Source organism: Triticum urartu, chromosome 6A (assembly GCF_056163025.1).
Source record: "Triticum urartu cultivar PI428250 chromosome 6A, HENAU_Tu73, whole genome shotgun sequence".
In the NCBI taxonomy this organism is placed as follows: Eukaryota; Viridiplantae; Streptophyta; class Magnoliopsida; order Poales; family Poaceae; genus Triticum; species Triticum urartu.
Window position 1 is genome coordinate 268,199,942 of NC_141878.1, and position 20,545 is coordinate 268,220,486.

The window sequence follows — 20,545 nt, forward strand, 5'->3', positions numbered from 1 at the left end:
GGTGAACTTGAGTTGCCGTAGCGTTGCTCTTCATTGTGTTGGGGTCGAGGGTGATGACATCCTTGATGAGGAGGATTGTCTCCCTCAACTTGCTCTTGGCGTGGAGAATTCCCATTGTCTTGTTGCTCTTCGCGAACTTGTGGTTCTTGTCTAGCTTGTGGAAGAGCTTGTGGAACTTGCCAGTGCAATCATGCTTGATAGTTCCTTTCTTGAACTTCATCTCGAAGTGCTTCTTCTTGCTCACGCGTATGTCGGGTGCGTGCAGCAACGACACGGCCGTGTCTCAGACGGTACGTTGTTGACAGAGAGCTTCACCGTCTTGCTCGTCTTGGTGTTGGCATGCTCGCTCTTCCTCTTGTAGGCGTAGGTGTTGCCGTTCTTGTGCTTGCGCAAAGGTAGTTTGATTTTGGCGATGTCGATGCTCTTGCTCTTGAAGTTGCTCTTGAGGATCGGTGCCATGTAGTGCGGTTTGCTTGACGGTCTTGGCGCGTGGCTCGACGAAGAGTGTTCGACGTCGGTGTACTTGAGCCGGAGATGGTGTCATCGGAGTGTCGACTCGAGCGGCTCCGTCTTGAATATGACAAAGTGGTAGAAGAGCGGTTGACCAACAAGGCATGGATCTCGTCCAGTCTTGCATTGTTCTCTTGTTTTTGTTCGTCAAGCTTGTTGTCGAAGTAGTCTCTTGTATGTTTCTCGGAATGTCGCAAGTCGGTGGCGAGATTGTCGATGCGGTCTCTCAATGCTTGTTGTTCTTGATGCAGTGCTCTTTGTGCGCCGAATAGGTGGTTCTTGGTGACGAAAGTGTTCGGGTCCTCGTCTTGCTCGATGAGTAGTGGGTTGGTAGAAGTAGTTGGCCTATCCATCATTACAATTAAATGTGTGGGTGGAAGAAAGGAGGAACAATACCTAATGTACCTTGACCGATGTTGAGAATGGACCAAAGATCACTCAATGATGTAACAAGGAAATAGTACAATTGGTACCGTATCTCGTCAATCTCTCACACCTACACAAAGAAAGCTTATGGTGGAGCTCGGTTACGATGGTGGCACAAAATTTATGCAATTGTTAGTGAGACTCAATGATGTTGAAAAAGATTTACAAATTTGCAAATGCAACAAGTAGACCAATAGCAATATATGGTACACGGAAACACACACACGGATAGATAGATGGGGTCGTGCAACCAAGGAATGAGACAAAATGTGGAATCCACGAAAATGCTCTTGTTGCACAGCGCTAGAGAGACGCTAGCTCGATTGCACAATAGGCGGACACGATACTTGTGCACAACCTACTAAGAAAAATGCAACGACTTCTATCCCAAGTATGCTATATGTATGTGTTGGGGAACGTAGTATTTCAAAAATTTCCTACGATCACGCAAGATCTATCTAGGAGAAGCATAGCAACAAGCAGGAAGAGTGTGTCCACGTACCCTCGTAGACCGAAAGCGGAAGCATTTAGTAACGCGGTTAATGTAGTCGAACGTCTTCACGATCCAACCGATCCAAGTACCGAACGCACGGCACCTCCGCGATCTACACACGTTCATCTTGGTGACATCCCTCGAACTCTTGATACAGTTGAGGCCGAGGGAGAGTTTCATCAGCACGATGGCGTGGTGACAGTGATGATGAAGTTACCGACGCAGGGCTTCGCCTAAGCACTACGACAATATGACTGAGGTGGAAAACTATGGAGGGGGGTACCGCACACGGCTAAAGATCAACTTGTATGTCTTTGGGGTGCCCTCTTGCCCACGTATATAAAGGAGGGGGGAAGAGGAGGCCGACCTAGGAGGGGTGCGCCTATAGGGGGAGTCCAACTAGGATTCCCAATCCTAGTTGGAGTCCCCTTCCTTTTCCAAGAGGGGAGAGATGGAAGGAGTAGGAGAGGGAGAAGGAAAGAGAGGGGGGGCGCCACCCCTCCTTAGTCCAATTCGGACTTGCAATGGGGGGGGGGGGCGGCCACCCCTTGAGGCCTCTTTCTCCTCTCCCGTATGGCCCATTAAGGCCCACTACTTCCCCCAGCGAATTCCCGTAACTCTCCGGTACTCCGAAAAATACGCGAACCACTCAGAACCTTTCTGATGTCCGAATATAGCCTTCCAATATATCGATCTTTACGTCTCGACCATTTCGAGACTCCTCGTCATGTACGTGATCTCATCCGGTACTCCAAACAAACTTCGGTTATCAAATCACATAACTCATAATACAAATCGTCATCGAACGTTAAGCGTGCAGACCCTACGGGTTCGAGAACTATGTAGACATGACCGAGGCACATCTTTGGTCAATAACCAACAGCGGAACCTGGATGCTCATATTGGTTCCTACATATTCTATGAACATCTTTATCGGTCACACTGCACAACAACATACGTCGTTCCCTTTGTCATCGGTATGTTACTTGCCCGAGATTCGACCGTCGGTATCATCATAGCTAGTTCAATCTCGTTACCGGCAAGTCTCTTTACTCATTCCGTAATGCATCATCCCGCAACTAACTCATTAGCCAAATTTCTTGCAAGGCTTATAGTGATGTGCATTACCGAGAGGGCCCAGAGATACCTCTCCGACAATCGGAGTGACAAATCCTAATATCGATCTATGCCAACTCAACAAACACCATCGGAGACACCTGTAGAGCATCTTTATAATCACCCAGTTACGTTCTGACGTTTGATAGCTGTAACATCCCAAATTTTCAATTTGGAATGTTATACACTAGATCATATGCATATCATATTTTCTTGCATTTTGGTTGATCCTAGAAATTTCACGCAACTCAAGGACCCTCGGAGAGAGTTGGAGATTTCGTTATTTTCATATTTGAGAGTTCTCTCGAATTTTGAAAATAGGATCATTTGATTTATTTATTTTATCTTCAATAATTTTTCTGGTGTCAAAATATATGAGAGAGGGAATAATATGACTTTCCCAAATTTAGGAAAAATGAAGATATAATAAATAGACCAATTTTGCTTTCCGGTGTTTATTTGCATTTTATTGGATAGGGAAAAATGCGCATTTTCGAAAATTGCATTTTAGGTCCGGAGAAAAGTTCATTTTGTTTGGCTCATTTTTAGGAGTCGGGGAAAATTTACTTTAGATTTTTCGGAGTTCGTTTAGATCCCTTTTTGTTTTTTTTCTGCGCGCTGAACCGTTTATATAAAAAAAAAAACTGGACCAAGGCCGGCCAGGCCAAGGCCCAGCCGGGCCAAAGGCCACCGCCCAGGGAGCCGCGCGCCTAGCGCTGGCGCAGGAGGCCGCCGCCTCGCCTCTTGCTCTAAACCAAATCCTAGTAGGACTTTTGTCCTATTTCCGTATATTCCTTTTCTAGTTCTAGATCTTTTCCTACTCCTATTCTAATTCCTTGTCCTCTATCCCAAGTAAACCCCTTCCCTCCCCAATATAAATACCCAAGCACCCCCCCTCTAAACACATCAAATCAAAGCTCTCCTCCACACCGCGCCTTGCACCGCCGCCGCGCCGCATCACACCGCGCCCTGCGTCACCGCTGCCGCGCCGCTTCACACCGCCGCCGCGCCGCCTCACCCGCGTCGCCACCCCACACCCGCCGCCACCGCCTTTAGCCGCCGCCGCCGCACCTAGCCGCCGCACCTTGCCCACGCCGCCGCCCTACGCCGACGCCGCCGGAGCCCCTCACCGGAGACCTCACCAAGGTAGCCCCGGGCTACATCTATTCTTTTCCTCGGATCGTTCTCTTCTAATCGTTCCGATTCTTTTCTTCTCTAAACCGTTCCGGTTTTCTAGATCAGTTTTTCGATCGGTTTTTCTTCTCCGAAACCCTAGATCGGATTCGTTTTCTTCTCCGATTTAGTTGCCTTTGGACCGTTCGCCGGACCGTTCGTCCTAACGAACATGATCACCGGATTCTTCTAGGTTAACGAACGTCCGTTCGTTTAACCGTTCTTCTTTTTCTTTTCGTCGGATTTATTCCGCGATCGCGATCTCAGATCCGATCTTCTTCCTAGTCTATTTTTCCGCTCGTTTATCGGAATCAGGTGATTCAAGCGCCTGGAGTTTCGTCTCGAAACCGCCGTTCTGTCTAATCAACTTGAACAAGCTTTTGTTACAGTAAAATTTTGACCTAGTTTCAACTTGCTAGAACCGAGTTGTTTTCTTCCGCCGTTTGTTTTTCGTTCTTTCTTTGCAACCGGAGTTCTTAAGTTGAACTACCTGGTTCGATCTCTTGTTCGAGTTTTACCTGTGCATTAGATGAGTACTTATTGTATGCTTGTTGTTTGTCTGCGATAGATTACCCGGATTGCGCCGCTTGTTACTTCGAAACCCTAGGACTCGCGGATCATCAGCAAGGCAAGTAACACTTTGATCATACCTTTTCTACAACCCATGTTTTATTGCATTAGATCAATCCTCACACATTGCATGATTAGGATCTAATTAAATTGTGGGATGGGAAGTAGATGAGGTAGTACCTATTACCTGTATTATTATGAAACCTTTGGGAGTTACTTCTACGTTTGCTTATTATGCCATGCTATGCTAGTAGACGTGGATTGGGTGAGTGATATCCATGACAGATGTGAGATGATAATTTTAATGGTTTATTTAAGGTGGCAACTTAAACACACATCTGGGTGGATTGAGGCACCTGATGTCTATCAGGACTTGCCTGTTTTATTTTGGACCACCACCCAGGCTCAAAGGGATCATAAGATCTTTCATGCTAGAAACTTCCGTGTGCAGCCACATGCTACTATGGGCTCTGGCATAGTTGACTAAGTTGTGCGAACTCTTACGGGGTGGACTAGCAGATGTAGGGGATGTAGGTGTACCGGTCTACCCCACATGTAAGGTGCTAGCGCTTCTGAAAGACTATGTCTCGGTCATCCGTCTTCTCAAACACCATGTAGTGCGAGAAAACAAACGGAGGCGATCGAGTCATGTGGGGAAAAGTGCGCAAACCTCTGCAGAGTAACAAACTAATCATGATTAGCCGTGTCCCCGGTTATGGACAACTTGAGTATCTAGTACTTGAATATCATTGTGAATCTCAACATGTTACTTCTAATTAATGTTATTGGGTTTTAATTACTTTTAATTGGGATTGAGAATGCTGTCAACCATTCTCAATGTTTCACAACCACCATGATAGTAAATAAAATTTATTCCTTCGCAGTAGGGAAAAATTGGCTTTACGCAAAACTGTAACCATAGAGCTTTCCACCAGCCATATATGCATATAGTATAGCTGTTTCATTCCATTACTCTCTATGTGTTACTTTGCCAGCATATTCCATGTGCTGACCTATTTTCGGGCTGCAACGTTAATGTTGCAGACTTTTCAGACGACGATTGAGGTGCGTTTAGGTCGTGGTTCTATACTCAGTGATGCCGCTGGAGTTGATGGACCCATTTATCTTCCAAGTCTTCCGCTGTTATCTTTAAAATATGGCCTTAAGTCATATTTATTGTAATAAGTTTTTTTTTGAGCCATCGATGTAATAAGTGTGTGATTGCAACTCTGCTATAAAACCTCGATGTACTGTGTGGTGTCAGCATTACTGATCCAGGGATGACACCGTAGCACAGTAGACGTGAGCCATTCGGGTCAGGTCGCTAAAGAGATGGTATCAGAGCACACGCTGACTATAGGACACGACCACTAAGTTAAAGCCATAGATCACCCTTCTCTTCTCATTTTCTAACTCCTCATCTTTTCTACTCTTTTAGGATGACGCACGCGAAGATTAAGTACGCTCAACCGGATGAAGGCACACCATTTGGATTTCACCTGAAGGAAGTCACCAAGTACCTGAACATTGGATTACCAAGCTTCACGGGAACCTTCAACGCCACTCTGCCTGAAGAGGAGCGCTGGAAGATTCAAGCTCACGTTCCGGGAAGAACATTCGCGCCAATCATGAAACCCATAGATAGTGTTTTCAATGCACCAACCTGGAGTCTAGGAAGGAGCATGGCAGCTCATATCACCATAGGACGCATTGGAGAAGTTTATCAAGAAGACCTCAAGGATACTATCTACCAGATTTGCGGACGCCGTGATGAACAATGGGAGTTAGTCAGGACCAAGAAAGATAGATCCATTGCATCTTTCATCCAGGAGTTAAACCAGCACATTCGACGCCACGAGAACCAGATGTGCAATGATATGATAGAGTTGAAGAATGCGAAGGCAAGGATCATCGAGCTAGAAGGAGAACTGAAGTCTACATGCAAGGACTACATGGACGAGATCGTAGCTCTAGCAAGGCACAATTGCGATCTTAAGCAGGAGATTGAAGAACTCAAGAGCAAGTTAGCATCCCAGGAGGACGACAAGTACGTCGCATGTCCGGACAACTACATCATCATCGACGACACCGATTCGGATCCGAGTGAACCCGACTTTGAAGACGAAGCTGGAGTAGATATCATGGAGTCTTCCACCGGTTCAAATTTCTAGATGACCACCAGATAGTAGTAGTATTCCCCCATGTAAACACAATATAGTCGAGCACTTTTGCGATAGATAGACCGTTTGTAAGCCCTTGTTTGATTGATTGAAGTGATTTTGTGTGCATTTGCTCATGTGCATATGGGTAGTGTTTTCCCTTTAGACCCCCTCTATTCTTAATTCTCGTCTTTTCTAAACCCTCAGATGCCTCCGAGACGTGACAATGGATTTCCACCGGAGCTCACTCAGTTGATCCAGCAGCAGAATCAATTGATGCAGATGTTAGTCCAGAATCAGCAGAACAAGAACAACAACCCACCACCACCACCTGTTGACCACTTAGCCCGTTTCCTTAGGCTGAATCTGCCGGTGTTTTCCAGTAGCACCGAGCCAATAGTAGCAGATGATTGGCTCCGCAAGATAGGAAGGGAGTTGACCACTGCAGGATGCACGGATGGTGAGAAAGTGAAGTTTGCCGCACACCAACTTGACGGACCCGCGGCAGCATGGTGGGAGAATTTCACAGCCACTTACCCAGTTGACACTGTCACATGGGATCAGTTTCAGCAAGCTTTATGCACTGCCCATGTTTCAGCAGGAGCTATGGCCATAAAGAAGCGTGAGTTTCGCAACTTACGCCAAGGAGGAAGGACTGTTGGCCAGTATGTGGAAGAGTTTAGTAAGCTAGCCCGTTATGCCCCAGATGACGTTGCTACGGATGCAGCCAAGCAGGAGAAGTTTCTGGAAGGATTGAATGATGAACTAAGCATGCAGTTGATGGTAGCAAATTTCAACAACTACCAGAGTTGGTAGATCGTGCCATCATGATTGAAGGGAAGCAACAGCAGATTGAGAACCGTAAGAGGAAGTATGGACAGGGGAAGTATAACTCTGGAGCCCAGCAGAAGCCCCGTTTTACCCCTAAACCGGGATTTAAGTTTCAGCACACCCATGGAGGAGGTAGCTCGCACAACCATAATGGCCACAAGAATGGTAATGGGAATGGAGGAAGCAACGGCCAGAACCGAACAACCCCATCAACCCCAACCAAGAGAGACCTGAGTCAAGTCACCTGTTTCAAGTGTTCGAAGACCGGACATTATGCCAATGAATGTCCTGAAGGCCAGAATGGAAATGGCAATGGAAGCTCTGGGAAGAAGCCGAACCCTCTCAATAGGGGACAGGTGAACCACGTTAATGTGGAGGAGATTGAAGATCAGCCCGATGCAGTAATCGGTAAGTTTTGGTTAAGTCATTTACTGCACTCGTTCTTTTTGATACTGGTGCATCGCATTCATACATATCAAGGGGATTTGTGGAAAAGTATAGCCTGCCCACTAGGATTCTTAAAACACCTATGCTAGTAAGCTCGCCAGGAGCAGAATACATGGCCAGACAAGGATGTTTCAAGTACCATTGAGTATAGGAAGGCATGTATTCCCAACGGATTTAATTATTCTGGAATCCCAAGGTCTGGATGTGATTCTTGGTATGGATTGGCTGTCGATGTATGGAGGAAACATCGATTGCGCCAGTAAGACAATTTTGCTTACCACACCAGAAGGAAGAAGGATCAAGTATGTATCCCGGCATGTGCCAAACAGGACACAAGTGAATTGCTTATCAGGAGTTGTGCAGGAGGAAGTACCAGTGGTAAAGGATTTTCCTGATGTATTTCCTGAGGAATTGCCAGGCATGCCACCGGATAGAGACATTGAGTTTTTGATTGAGTTATTGCCAGGTACAGGCCCAATATCAAAGCGACCATATAGGATGCCAGCAAAGGATTTGGTGGAAATTAAGAATCAGATTAAGGAGTTATTGGATAAAGGTTACATTCGCCCAAGTTCTTCACCTTGGGGATCACCCGTACTTCTAGTGGAAAAGAAGGATGGATCATTAAGGATGGTTGTAGATTATCGGGGATTGAATGAAGTAACCATCAAGAACAAGTACCCACTGCCAATGATTAATGATCTGTTTGATCGATTACAAGGAGCTAAAGTGTTTTCCAAGATCGATTTGCGATTAGGGTACCATCAGTTGAAGATTCGAGAGCAGGACATACCTAAGACAGCATTCACCACAAGATATGGACTGTATGAGTATACCGTCATGTCATTTGGATTGACTAACGCACCTGCCTATTTTATGAACCTGATGAAAAAAGTGTTTATGGAGTTTTTGGATAAGTTCGTCGTAGTGTTCATTGATGACATCCTAGTTTATTCGAAGAATGAAGAGGAGCATAAGGAACATTTGCGTTTGGTTTTGGAGAAACTAAGGGAACATCAGTTATATGCCAAATTTAGCAAATGTGAGTTTTGGTTGAAGGAAGTTGGATTCCTCGGACATGTTATATCCGGAGAAGGTATAGCAGTAGATCCCGCTAAAGTGGAAACCGTAACCGAGTGGGAAGCACCAACAACAGTTGGAGAGATCCGGAGTTTTCTTGGACTCGCAGGATACTACCGGAGATTTATTGAGAATATCTCAAAAATTGCGAAGCCTATGACGGAGTTGTTGAAGAAGGAAACTAAGTTCAAATGGACTGAGGAGTGTGAGGCTAGTTTCCAGGAGTTGAAGAAACGTTTGGTTACCTCACCGGTATTGATTTTGCCAGATCAGACCAAGGATTATGAGGTGTATTGCGACGCTTCACGTCGAGGACTTGGAGCAGTGCTTAGGCAGGAAGGGAGAGTTGTTTCGTATGCATCACGACAACTGAAGCCTCATGAGTTGAATTATGCCACGCATGATTTGGAATTAGCAGCCGTAGTGCATGCGTTGAAAACGTGGAGACATTTCCTCATTGGAAATCATTGTGAGGTGTACACGGATCACAAGAGTTTGAAGTACATTTTCACGCAGAAGGAGTTGAACCTCAGACAAAGGAGATGGTTGGAGCTCATCAAGGATTATGACATGAGATTGCATTACTATCCCAGAAAAGCTAATGTAGTAGCAGACGCATTGAGCCGTAAGAGCCATGTCAATACGATAATGACGGGGAGTATACCAAAGGAGTTAGCAGAAAACCTTCGTGAGCTATGTTTGGAAATAGTTCCGAGAGGCTATGTAGCAGCATTGGAGATTCAGTCAACATTGATGGATAAGATCCGAGAAGCTCAGAAATCTGACCAAGAGATTGCTGCTATAAAGGAGAAACTTAGCAAAGGAAAAGCAAAGGGATTTCGTGAGGATGAGCACGATACCTTATGGTTTGAGGGCCGTGTTTATGTGCCCAATGACCCGGAGATCAGGAAGTTGATTTTGCAGGAGGCACATAATTCACCATATTCGATTCACCCAGGGAATACCAAGATGTATTTGGATTTGAAGGAAACATTCTGGTGGACCGGAATGAAGAAGGATATTGCAGCGTATGTAGCAGTTTGTGACGTATGTCAGAGAGTAAAAGCAGAGCATCAGAAGCCAGCCGGATTGTTACAACCATTGCCGATACCCGAATGGAATTGGGATAAGATAGGCATGGATTTTATCACAGGACTACCCAGGACGAAAGCAGGATATGACTCGATATGGGTAGTAGTTGATCGTTTGACGAAGGTAGCACATTTCATTCCAGTTAAGACCACTTACACCAGTGCTAAGTTGGCAAAGATATACATGACTAGAATCATTTGTTTGCATGGAGTTCCAAGGAGTATCGTATCAGATAACAGTTTCGTTCCATGACAATAGTAACGAAGTTGGAGACCGTCAATTCTTTGGACCAGATTTGATTAAGGAGTCAAAACGGAAGGTTAAGTTGTTTCGCGATAGGCTCAAGGTAGCCCAGTCCAGGCAGAAGAGCTATGCAGATTCTAAACGCAAGGAGACAGTTTACGGAACCGGAGACAGAGTTTACCTTCGAGTATCCCCACTTCGAGGAGTTAAGCTCTTTGGAGTTAAGGGAAAGTTATTCGTTGGACCGTTTAAGATCGTGAAACGTATGGGAGAAGTCGCTTATAAGTTGGAACTACCAGAAGGACTGTCAGGAGTTCATGATGTATTCCATGTTTCTCAGCTGAAGAAATGTCACGCCGAGATGGCGGAGGTACCGCTAAGAGATACAGTGCCATTAGAAGCAATTCAGTTAAAGGATGACCTAACATATGAGGAGAAGCCAGTCAAGATTCTCGATGTTGCCAGTAGAGTTACTCGCAGCAAGGTTATCAAGTTTTGCAAAGTTCAGTGGAACCACCATTCAGAGGATGAAGCCACCTGGGAGAGAGAAGAAGATTTGCTCAAAGACCACCCTCACCTATTTTCTAGCCAACCCGAATCTCGAGGGCGAGATTCATCTTAAGGGGGGTAGGTTTGTAACATCCCAAATTTTCAATTTGGAATGTTATACACTAGATCATATGCATATCATATTTTCTTGCATTTTGGTTGATCCTAGAAATTTCACGCAACTCAAGGACCCTCGGAGAGAGTTGGAGATTTCGTTATTTTCATATTTGAGAGTTCTCTCGAATTTTGAAAATAGGATCATTTGATTTATTTATTTTATCTTCAATAATTTTTCCGGTGTCAAAATATATGAGAGAGGGAATAATATGACTTTCCCAAATTTAGGAAAAATGAAGATATAATAAATAGATCAATTTTGCTTTCCGGTGTTTATTTGCATTTTATTGGATAGGGAAAAATGCGCATTTTCGAAAATTGCATTTTAGGTCCGGAGAAAAGTTCATTTTGTTCGGCTCATTTTTAGGAGTCGGGGAAAATTTACTTTAGATTTTTCGGAGTTCGTTTAGATCCCTTTTTGTTTTTTTCTGCGCGCTGAACCGTTTATAAAAAAAAACAAAAAAAAACTGGACCAAGGCCGGCCAGGCCAAGGCCCAGCCGGGCCAAAGGCCACCGCCCAGGGAGCCGCGCGCCTAGCGCTGGCGCAGGAGGCCGCCGCCTCGCCTCTTGCTCTAAACCAAATCCTAGTAGGACTTTTGTCCTATTTCCGTATATTCCTTTTCTAGTTCTAGATCTTTTCCTACTCCTATTCTAATTCCTTGTCCTCTATCCCAAGTAAACCCCTTCCCTCCCCAATATAAATACCCAAGCACCCCCCCTCTAAACACATCAAATCAAAGCTCTCCTCCACACCGCGCCTTGCACCGCCGCCGCGCCGCATCACACCGCGCCCTGCGTCACCGCCGCCGCGCCGCTTCACACCGCCGCCGCGCTGCCTCACCCGCGCCGCCACCCCACACCCGCCGCCACCGCCTTTAGCCGCCGCCGCCGCACCTAGCCGCCGCACCTTGCCCACGCCGCCGCCCTACGCCGACGCCGCCGGAGCCCCTCACCGGAGACCTCACCAAGGTAGCCCTGGGCTACATCTATTCTTTTCCTCGGATCGTTCTCTTCTAATCGTTCCGATTCTTTTCTTCTCTAAACCGTTCCGGTTTTCTAGATCAGTTTTTCGATCGGTTTTTCTTCTCCGAAACCCTAGATCGGATTCGTTTTCTTCTCCGATTTAGTTGCCTTTGGACCGTTCGCCGGACCGTTCGTCCTAACGAACATGATCACCGGATTCTTCTAGGTTAACGAACGTCCGTTCGTTTAACCGTTCTTCTTTTTCTTTTCGTCGGATTTATTCCGCGATCGCGATCTCAGATCCGATCTTCTTCCTAGTCTATTTTTCCGCTCGTTTATCGGAATCAGGTGATTCAAGCGCCTGGAGTTTCGTCTCGAAACCGCCGTTCTGTCTAATCAACTTGAACAAGCTTTTGTTACAGTAAAATTTTGACCTAGTTTCAACTTGCTAGAACCGAGTTGTTTTCTTCCGCCGTTTGTTTTTCGTTCTTTCTTTGCAACCGGAGTTCTTAAGTTGAACTACCTGGTTCGATCTCTTGTTCGAGTTTTACCTGTGCATTAGATGAGTACTTATTGTATGCTTGTTGTTTGTCTGCGATAGATTACCCGGATTGCGCCGCTTGTTACTTCGAAACCCTAGGACTCGCGGATCATCAGCAAGGCAAGTAACACTTTGATCATACCTTTTCTACAACCCATGTTTTATTGCATTAGATCAATCCTCACACATTGCATGATTAGGATCTAATTAAATTGTGGGATGGGAAGTAGATGAGGTAGTACCTATTACCTGTATTATTATGAAACCTTTGGGAGTTACTTCTACGTTTGCTTATTATGCCATGCTATGCTAGTAGACGTGGATTGGGTGAGTGATATCCATGACAGATGTGAGATGATAATTTTAATGGTTTATTTAAGGTGGCAACTTAAACACACATCTGGGTGGATTGAGGCACCTGATGTCTATCAGGACTTGCCTGTTTTATTTTGGACCACCACCCAGGCTCAAAGGGATCATAAGATCTTTCATGCTAGAAACTTCCGTGTGCAGCCACATGCTACTATGGGCTCTGGCATAGTTGACTAAGTTGTGCGAACTCTTACGGGGTGGACTAGCAGATGTAGGGGATGTAGGTGTACCGGTCTACCCCACATGTAAGGTGCTAGCGCTTCTGGAAGACTATGTCTCGGTCATCCGTCTTCTCAAACACCATGTAGTGCGAGAAAACAAACGGAGGCGATCGAGTCATGTGGGGAAAAGTGCGCAAACCTCTGCAGAGTAACAAACTAATCATGATTAGCCGTGTCCCCGGTTATGGACAACTTGAGTATCTAGTACTTGAATATCATTGTGAATCTCAACATGTTACTTCTAATTAATGTTATTGGGTTTTAATTACTTTTAATTGGGATTGAGAATGCTGTCAACCATTCTCAATGTTTCACAACCACCATGATAGTAAATAAAATTTATTCCTTCGCAGTAGGGAAAAATTGGCTTTACGCAAAACTGTAACCATAGAGCTTTCCACCAGCCATATATGCATATAGTATAGCTGTTTCATTCCATTACTCTCTATGTGTTACTTTGCCAGCATATTCCATGTGCTGACCCGTTTTCGGGCTGCAACGTTAATGTTGCAGACTTTTCAGACGATGATTGAGGTGCGTTTAGGTCGTGGTTCTATACTCAGTGATGCCGCTGGAGTTGATGGACCCATTTATCTTCCAAGTCTTCCGCTGTTATCTTTAAAATATGGCCTTAAGTCATATTTATTGTAATAAGTTTTTTTTTGAGCCATCGATGTAATAAGTGTGTGATTGCAACTCTGCTATAAAACCTCGATGTACTGTGTGGTGTCAGCATTACTGATCCAGGGATGACACCGTAGCACAGTAGACGTGATCCATTCGGGTCAGGTCGCTACAATAGCACACTAAGTGTTCCTTCGGTATTCGGGAGTTGCATAATCTCACAGTCATAGGAACATGTATAAGTCATGAAGAAAGCAATATCAATAAACTAAACGATCATTATGCTAAGCTAAAAGATGGGTTTTGTCCATCACATCATTCTCTAATGATGTGATCCCGTTCATCAAATGACAACACATGTCTATGGCTAGGAAACTTAACCATCTTCGATTAACGAGCTAGTCAAGTAGAGGCTTACTAGGGATACTCTATTTGTCTGTGTATTCACACATGTATCAAGTTTCTGGTTAATACAATTCTAGCATGAATAATAAACATTTATCATGATATAAGGAAATATAAATAACAACTTTATTATTGCCTCCAGGGCATATTTCCTTCATCTACAACATAGATATGCAAAAACTACCAGGACTAAGTTCATGATAAATTGAAGTTCAATTAATCATATTACTTAAGAACTCCCACTTAGATAGACATCCCTCTAATCATCTAAGTGATCACGCGATCCATATCAACTAAACCATGTCCAATCATCATGTGAGATGGAGTAGTTTTAAATGGTGAACATCACTATGTTGATCATATCTTCTATATGATTCACGCTCGACCTTTCGGCCTCAGTGTTCCAAGGCCATATCTGCATATGCTAGGCTTGTCAAGTTTAACCCGAGTATTCTGCGTGTGCAAAATTGGCTTGCACCCGTTGTATGTGAACGTAGAGCTTATCACACCCGATCATCACGTGGTGTCTTGACACGACAAACTGTAGCAACGGTGCATACTCGGGGAGAACACTTGTACCTTGAAATTTAGTGAGAGATCATCTTATAATGCTACCGCCAAACTAAGCAAAATAAGATGCAGAAAGGATAAACATCACATGCAATCAAATAAGTGATATGATATGGCCATCATCATCTTGTGCCTTTTGATCTCCATCTTCAAAGCACCGTCATGATCACCGTCGTCACCGGCTTGACACCTTGATCTCCATCAAAGCATCGTTATCGTCTCGCCTACTATTGCTTCCACGACTATCTCTATCGCTTAGTGATAAAGTAAAGCAATTACATGTCAATTGCATTTCAGACAGTAAAGCGACATCCATATGGCTCCTGCCTGTTGCCGATAACTGTGTTACAAAACATGATCATCTCATACAACAATTTATATAATCACGTCTTGACCATATCACATCACAACATGCCCTGCAAAAACAAGTTAGACGTCCTCTACTTCGTTGTTGCAAGTTTCACGTGGCTGCTACGGGCTTAGCAAGAACCGTTCTTACCTACGCATCAAAAACCACAACGCGATATAGTGATTGCTTTTTGATCTCCAAAAAGAACCCTGTTCATTGAATCCGATTGAACTAAAGTTGGAGAAATAAACACCCACTAGCCACCCGTGTGCGAAGCACATCGGTAGAACTAGTCTCACGTAAGCGTACGCATAATGTCGTTTTGAGCTGTTTCATCCTACAATACCGCTGAATCAAGAATCAACTAGTGACGGCAAGCAATATGTATATACCCATGCCCACAACTCCTTTGTGTTCTACTCATGCATATAACATCTACGCATAGACCTGGCTCGGATGCAACCGTTGGGGAACGTAGTATTTCAAAAATTTCCTACGATCACGCAAGATCTATCTAGGAGAAGCATAGCAACGAGCGGGAAGAGTGTGTCCACGTACCCTCATAGACCGAAAGTGGAAGCGTTTAGTAACACGGTTGATGTAGTCAAACGTCTTCGCGATCCAACCGATCCAAGTGCCGAACGCACGGCACCTCCACGATCTGCACACGTTCAGCTCGGTGACGTCCCTCGAACTCTTGATCCAATTGAGGCCAAGGGAGAGTTTTGTCAGCACGACTACGTGGTGACGGTGATGATGAAGTTACCGACGCATGGCTTCGCCTAAGCACTACAACAATATGACCGAGGTGGAAAACAGTGGAGGGGGGCACCGCACACGGCTAAAGATCAACTTATGTGTCTTTGGGGTGCCCCCTTGCCCACATATATAAAGGAGGGGGGAGAGGAGGCCGGCCTAGGAGGCGTGCCTATAGGGGGAGTCCAACTAGGATCCCCAATCCTAGTTGGAGTCCCCTTCCTTTTCCAAGAGGGGAGGGAGGGAAGGAGTAGGAGAGGGAGAAGGAAAGAGAGGGGGGCGCCGCCCCCTCCCTAGTCCAATTTGGACTTGCCAAGGGGGGGGGGGCGGCCACCCCTTGAGGCCTCTTTCTCCTTTCCCGTATGGCCCATTAAGGCCCACTACTTCCCCCGGCGAATTCCCGTAACTCTCCGGTACTCCAAATAATACCTGAACCACTCAGAACCTTTCCGATGTCCGAATATAGCCTTCCAATATATTGATCTTTACGTCTCGACCATTTCAAGACTCCTAGTCATGTCCGTGATCTCATCTGGGACTCCGAACAAACTTCGGTCATCAAATCACATAACCCGTAATACAAATCATCATCGAACGTTAAGCGTGCGGACCCTACGGGTTCGAGAACTATGTAGACATGACCGAGACACATCTCCGGTCAATAACCAACAACGGAACCTGGATGCTCATATTGGTTCCTACATATTCTATGAAGATCTTTATCGGTCAACCGCACAACAACATACGTCGTTCCCTTTGTCATCGATATGTTAGTTGCTCGAGATTCGATCATCGGTATCATCATACCTAGTTCAATCTCGTTACTGGAAAGTTTCTTTACTCGTTCCGTAATGCATCATCCTACAACTAACTCATTAGTGACATTGCTTGCAAGGCTTATAGTGATGTGCATTACCGAGAGGGCCCAAAGATACCTCTTCGACAATTGGAGTGACAAATCCTAATCTCGATCTATGCCAACTCAACAAACACCATCGGAGACACCTGTAGAGCATCTTTATAATCACCTAGTTATGTTGTGACGTTTGATAGCAGACTAAGTGTTCCTTCGGTATTCGGGAGTTGCATATTCTCATAGTCATAGGAACATGTATAAGTCATGAAGAAAGCAATAGCAATAAACTAAATGATCATTATGCTAGGCTAACGGATGGGTCTTGTCCATCACATCATTCTCTAATGATGTGATCCCGTTCATCAAATGGTAACACATGTCTATGGCTAGGAAACTTAACCATCTTTGATTAAAGAGCTAGTCAAGTAGAGGCATACTAGGGACACTCTGTTTGTCTATGTATTCACACATGTATCAAGTTTCCGGTTAATACAATTCTAGCATGAATAATAAACATTTATCATGATATAATGAAATATAAATAACAACTTTATTATTGCCTCTAGGGTATATTTCCTTCAGTATGGTGTTCCGATGATATGATCCAAGATGATGCAGTATGAAAATCTTAATGTAGTATGATGATATGGTTCTTGCTTAAAAGCTCTTTGCTTATATTTTCTTTTCGCTTAAAAGCTTGTTTGGCTCTTTCTCTTTTGAGCTCTTTCTTTGGCCTCCTATGCAAAACTTCACGAACCAAGATAGCAATTGTGTATATGCGATGACAACCTTGTGACACAAGAGATGATACTAAGATATGTACCAAGATGATATGGTATGTATGCAATGGGAGCTATGATCACTAATGTGCACAAGTAACGTTGCCGACAATACTTAAAGGCTAGTCTCGATAGGAAAGGTACGCAAAATGGGCTATGGGGTTATCAATGCAATGGCAAGCATGAATGTACAATGAATGGATACCATGATACCAAGATGATATAGAGGTTACCGGATTTCCGGTATGTGTCGGACGTCCGATGTGGCTGGGCAATTTCGGGTTCAGGAAAAAGGGGACGAACTCATGGATTGAAGAAAAATTGGGGAAATATTCAATCGATTTTGTGGATGGAAATTGGGGAAAAGATGGGGGAATGCTAGATCTACCTGGTACAGACGAAATCCACATATCAAATCAGACAAATCATAAAAAAAATTGGGCCTATTTTTGGTGGGGAATTTTCGAAATTGGGACAAAATAAACAAAAGAAGGCTATGAAACAAGGGTAGGGGCTCCAATTCGTGATGAACCAAGGCTCATGATACCAAGATGATGTAGGGTGGAAACCCTAGGGCCGATCTTTCATGATTGGAGCGGATCCTACGAAGTACACGCAGGGAAACACGAGGGGGAAACGAGAGGAAACACTCAAATCTACGAGAAACGATCACACAGGTGCTAGATCCATGAACATAAAGAGTGATACAAGATCCAAACACAACAAGGGACGATACAAGAGGCGGTAGTTCTTCTCCATGAGGACGTCTTGAGGGGTCCTCCTGTTAGGGGTCTTGAATCCACTTGGGGGATCTTCTCCGTAGAGGTCGTGAACTCCGATGGAGAAGGTATTAAGTGGATGATCAAAGCTCTATCTCTCAAATCAGCTAATCCTTTGCTAACCCTAGAAAGAGGGAGAAGGAGGAGTATATATAATCTAAGGGGGTGAAAGGGTACTTGGGCCTCGGCCCAACACGCTGTGCAAAGACAGGCGTTGGTCGTCCGGATGCTATCGGACGTCCGGTGGCTCGCGAGGGTCCAGACGTCCGGAAGCAGTCGGACGTCCAACATTTTGGCCCAGATCAGGTGGCGTCGGATTTCCGGAGATGGTTGGTCGTCCGGTTGTCGGTCGTCTGGAGGCTTCGGGCTTCCGATAATTTCCCTTCTATGGTGTGGCAACAGTCGTCCGAAGGGGTTCGATTGTCCAGGCGCTTGGAGGTGTTGGATGTCTGGTCGGGGTCGGACGTCTGGCTGCTATAGCATTCGCTGGCTGATACTTTGGGCTGGCGGAAGCTCCAGGCGTCGGACGTCCAGTCCGGTGGCTGTAGGCTTTTGGCAGCTCTTCTTCTTGTTCCGTGTACTTGGTGTCCTCGGCGTCTTGGTCGTGGGATGTAGTCGCTCCGTGGGTTCCCTCCAAGTACCTAATCAAGTATAGGGTCAGGTAGTACCCATGTCTCATATGTAGGAGGTGGTAGTTCGGAGAGGAGCGAGTGCAATGGCAAGGATAATTCAAGGCTGTGCCTGGCGACCTCGCGGAGCAGTAGGGACGACAAGGACCTTGTTGGCATAGGGGGCGGCCTTCTCCTCGGCAGCAGAAGCATCTACGTCCTCCGGCAGCTTCCTGAAGCCATCGGCAAGGTTGAGATCCGGATGGCAATAGCCGATGTTGCTTACGACCATGAAGAGGGCATTGCGGGCAAGCTTCCGGGTTTCGCTCGTGAAGCGACCGGCCCTTCCCTCTTCGTGTGCCTTCAGATTTTTGATCAACTCGTTGAAGAAGAGCCCTAGCTTGACGATGGGGACCTCATGCCTACTGGCCAAGAAGACTGGCCCTTCCATGCCCATCACTGCAGTTTGGGCAGTGAGGCGCTCGACGATATCGATCAAGATCTTGATCCAAAGGTTGACCTGCTCGGAGTGGGTCGCCAGCTTTTCCTCTGCATCTTTCCGAAGGAGCCTTGCAATGTCCAGGTCCTTCATTAGCTGCTTCTCACAGACCTTGCCAGATTCGATCGAGCTCTCCAGGGTGCCAACCCTGGCCTTCATGTCTTCAATGGTGCCATTGGCGGACTCAAGGTCTTGGCTCTTAGAGGAGAGTTGCGATTGCACCTCCTTCAGAAGAATCTCTACTTTTCGCGCCTCCTCCTTGAGGGTCACGATTCCTTGGTGCTCCCGGCAAGCTCTTCCGTCAGTTTGGCCACCTGTTAGTCGAGGTCGGTCTTGGCAGTGGATGCAACGGCTAGGTCATGAACAAGCTTCTTCAGTTGGCGACAAAGCCAGCAGTGAGGGCATCCAGGGCCGCCTTATGCCTATCTTCCTGCTCCTTGGTACGCTGCTGTACGAGAACTTCCAGTTCATCGTCCTTGGCGCAGAGGGTAGCCTCGAGGTTCTCTTACCGAGAAGAGATATTCTTCTCCTTGGCATCCAAGAGCGCCGTGTGCTCCGTCAGGCGAGCCTCCCGGGCAATGACATCCTCCCTTGCCATGGAAACCGTCTCCTACTGCCTCATAAGGACCTGGAACTGCTTGCTATGCCACTCGTGCAGCTCGTTACCCTTGTCCCTTAGCTTCTAGTCCACCTTGTTGGCGGAATTGCACTGCTCCTTGAGCACCTGCCATTTCTGGCTGTGCCGATTCTACATCTCCTTAATGCCTGCCACCATGGACTCTAGGAAAGTCAAGTCCATGGCGACGATGACGGAGTCGTCTGCCCCTTCAACCCCCTGGTACAACGACGCCAAGATGCGCTGGATCTCTCCGACAAGTTCCGCGCTCGTCGCCACTGATGAACCGGTGGCTCCGAGCCTAGGCCGCGCAAGCACCAGTGCCAATTGATTCGGAGCTAGCGGCGGGCCCCCCGCCAAGGTGCCGAATCAGGGAAGGAGGTCCATGGTTTGGAGGAGGATTTTCTCTTCAACCAATACCCCCGACCCCGGCGCACTGCTGGGGGTTTTCTCCGATTCCTTCGAGAGCTCTTGGATACCCCCGATAGCATGTTCCTGCCCCTCCACGGTAACAATCTTCGCGGCTTCCTCCACATCGTATTTCCCTATGCTGGCCACCTCTTCCAGCAGTTCAGACTATTCGATCAGAGGGGCTGCAAGCAAGGTCAACAAACAATAATAAGGGTGCAGAATCATTGGCAAGCCAGGGACATGGAGCGAGATGGTAAAAGGAGCAGAACACAAAAGAGCAATTGAATTACCCAGAGATGCCTGCCGTGGGGGAGCTTCGGTTTCCCCAGCAACGTCTGTTGCCGGGCCATGGCCACCATCCCCTCCCTCGGTAACCACGTCGTCGTCTTG

At 46.1% G+C, this 20,545-nt stretch overlaps 1 pseudogene; it reads right to left on the bottom strand.

Moving 5' to 3' along the window:
• Positions 1-18,750: 18,750 nt before the first annotated feature.
• On the bottom strand, positions 18,751-19,882 carry LOC147964968 (uncharacterized; annotated as a pseudogene).
• Positions 19,883-20,545: the final 663 nt, after the last annotated feature.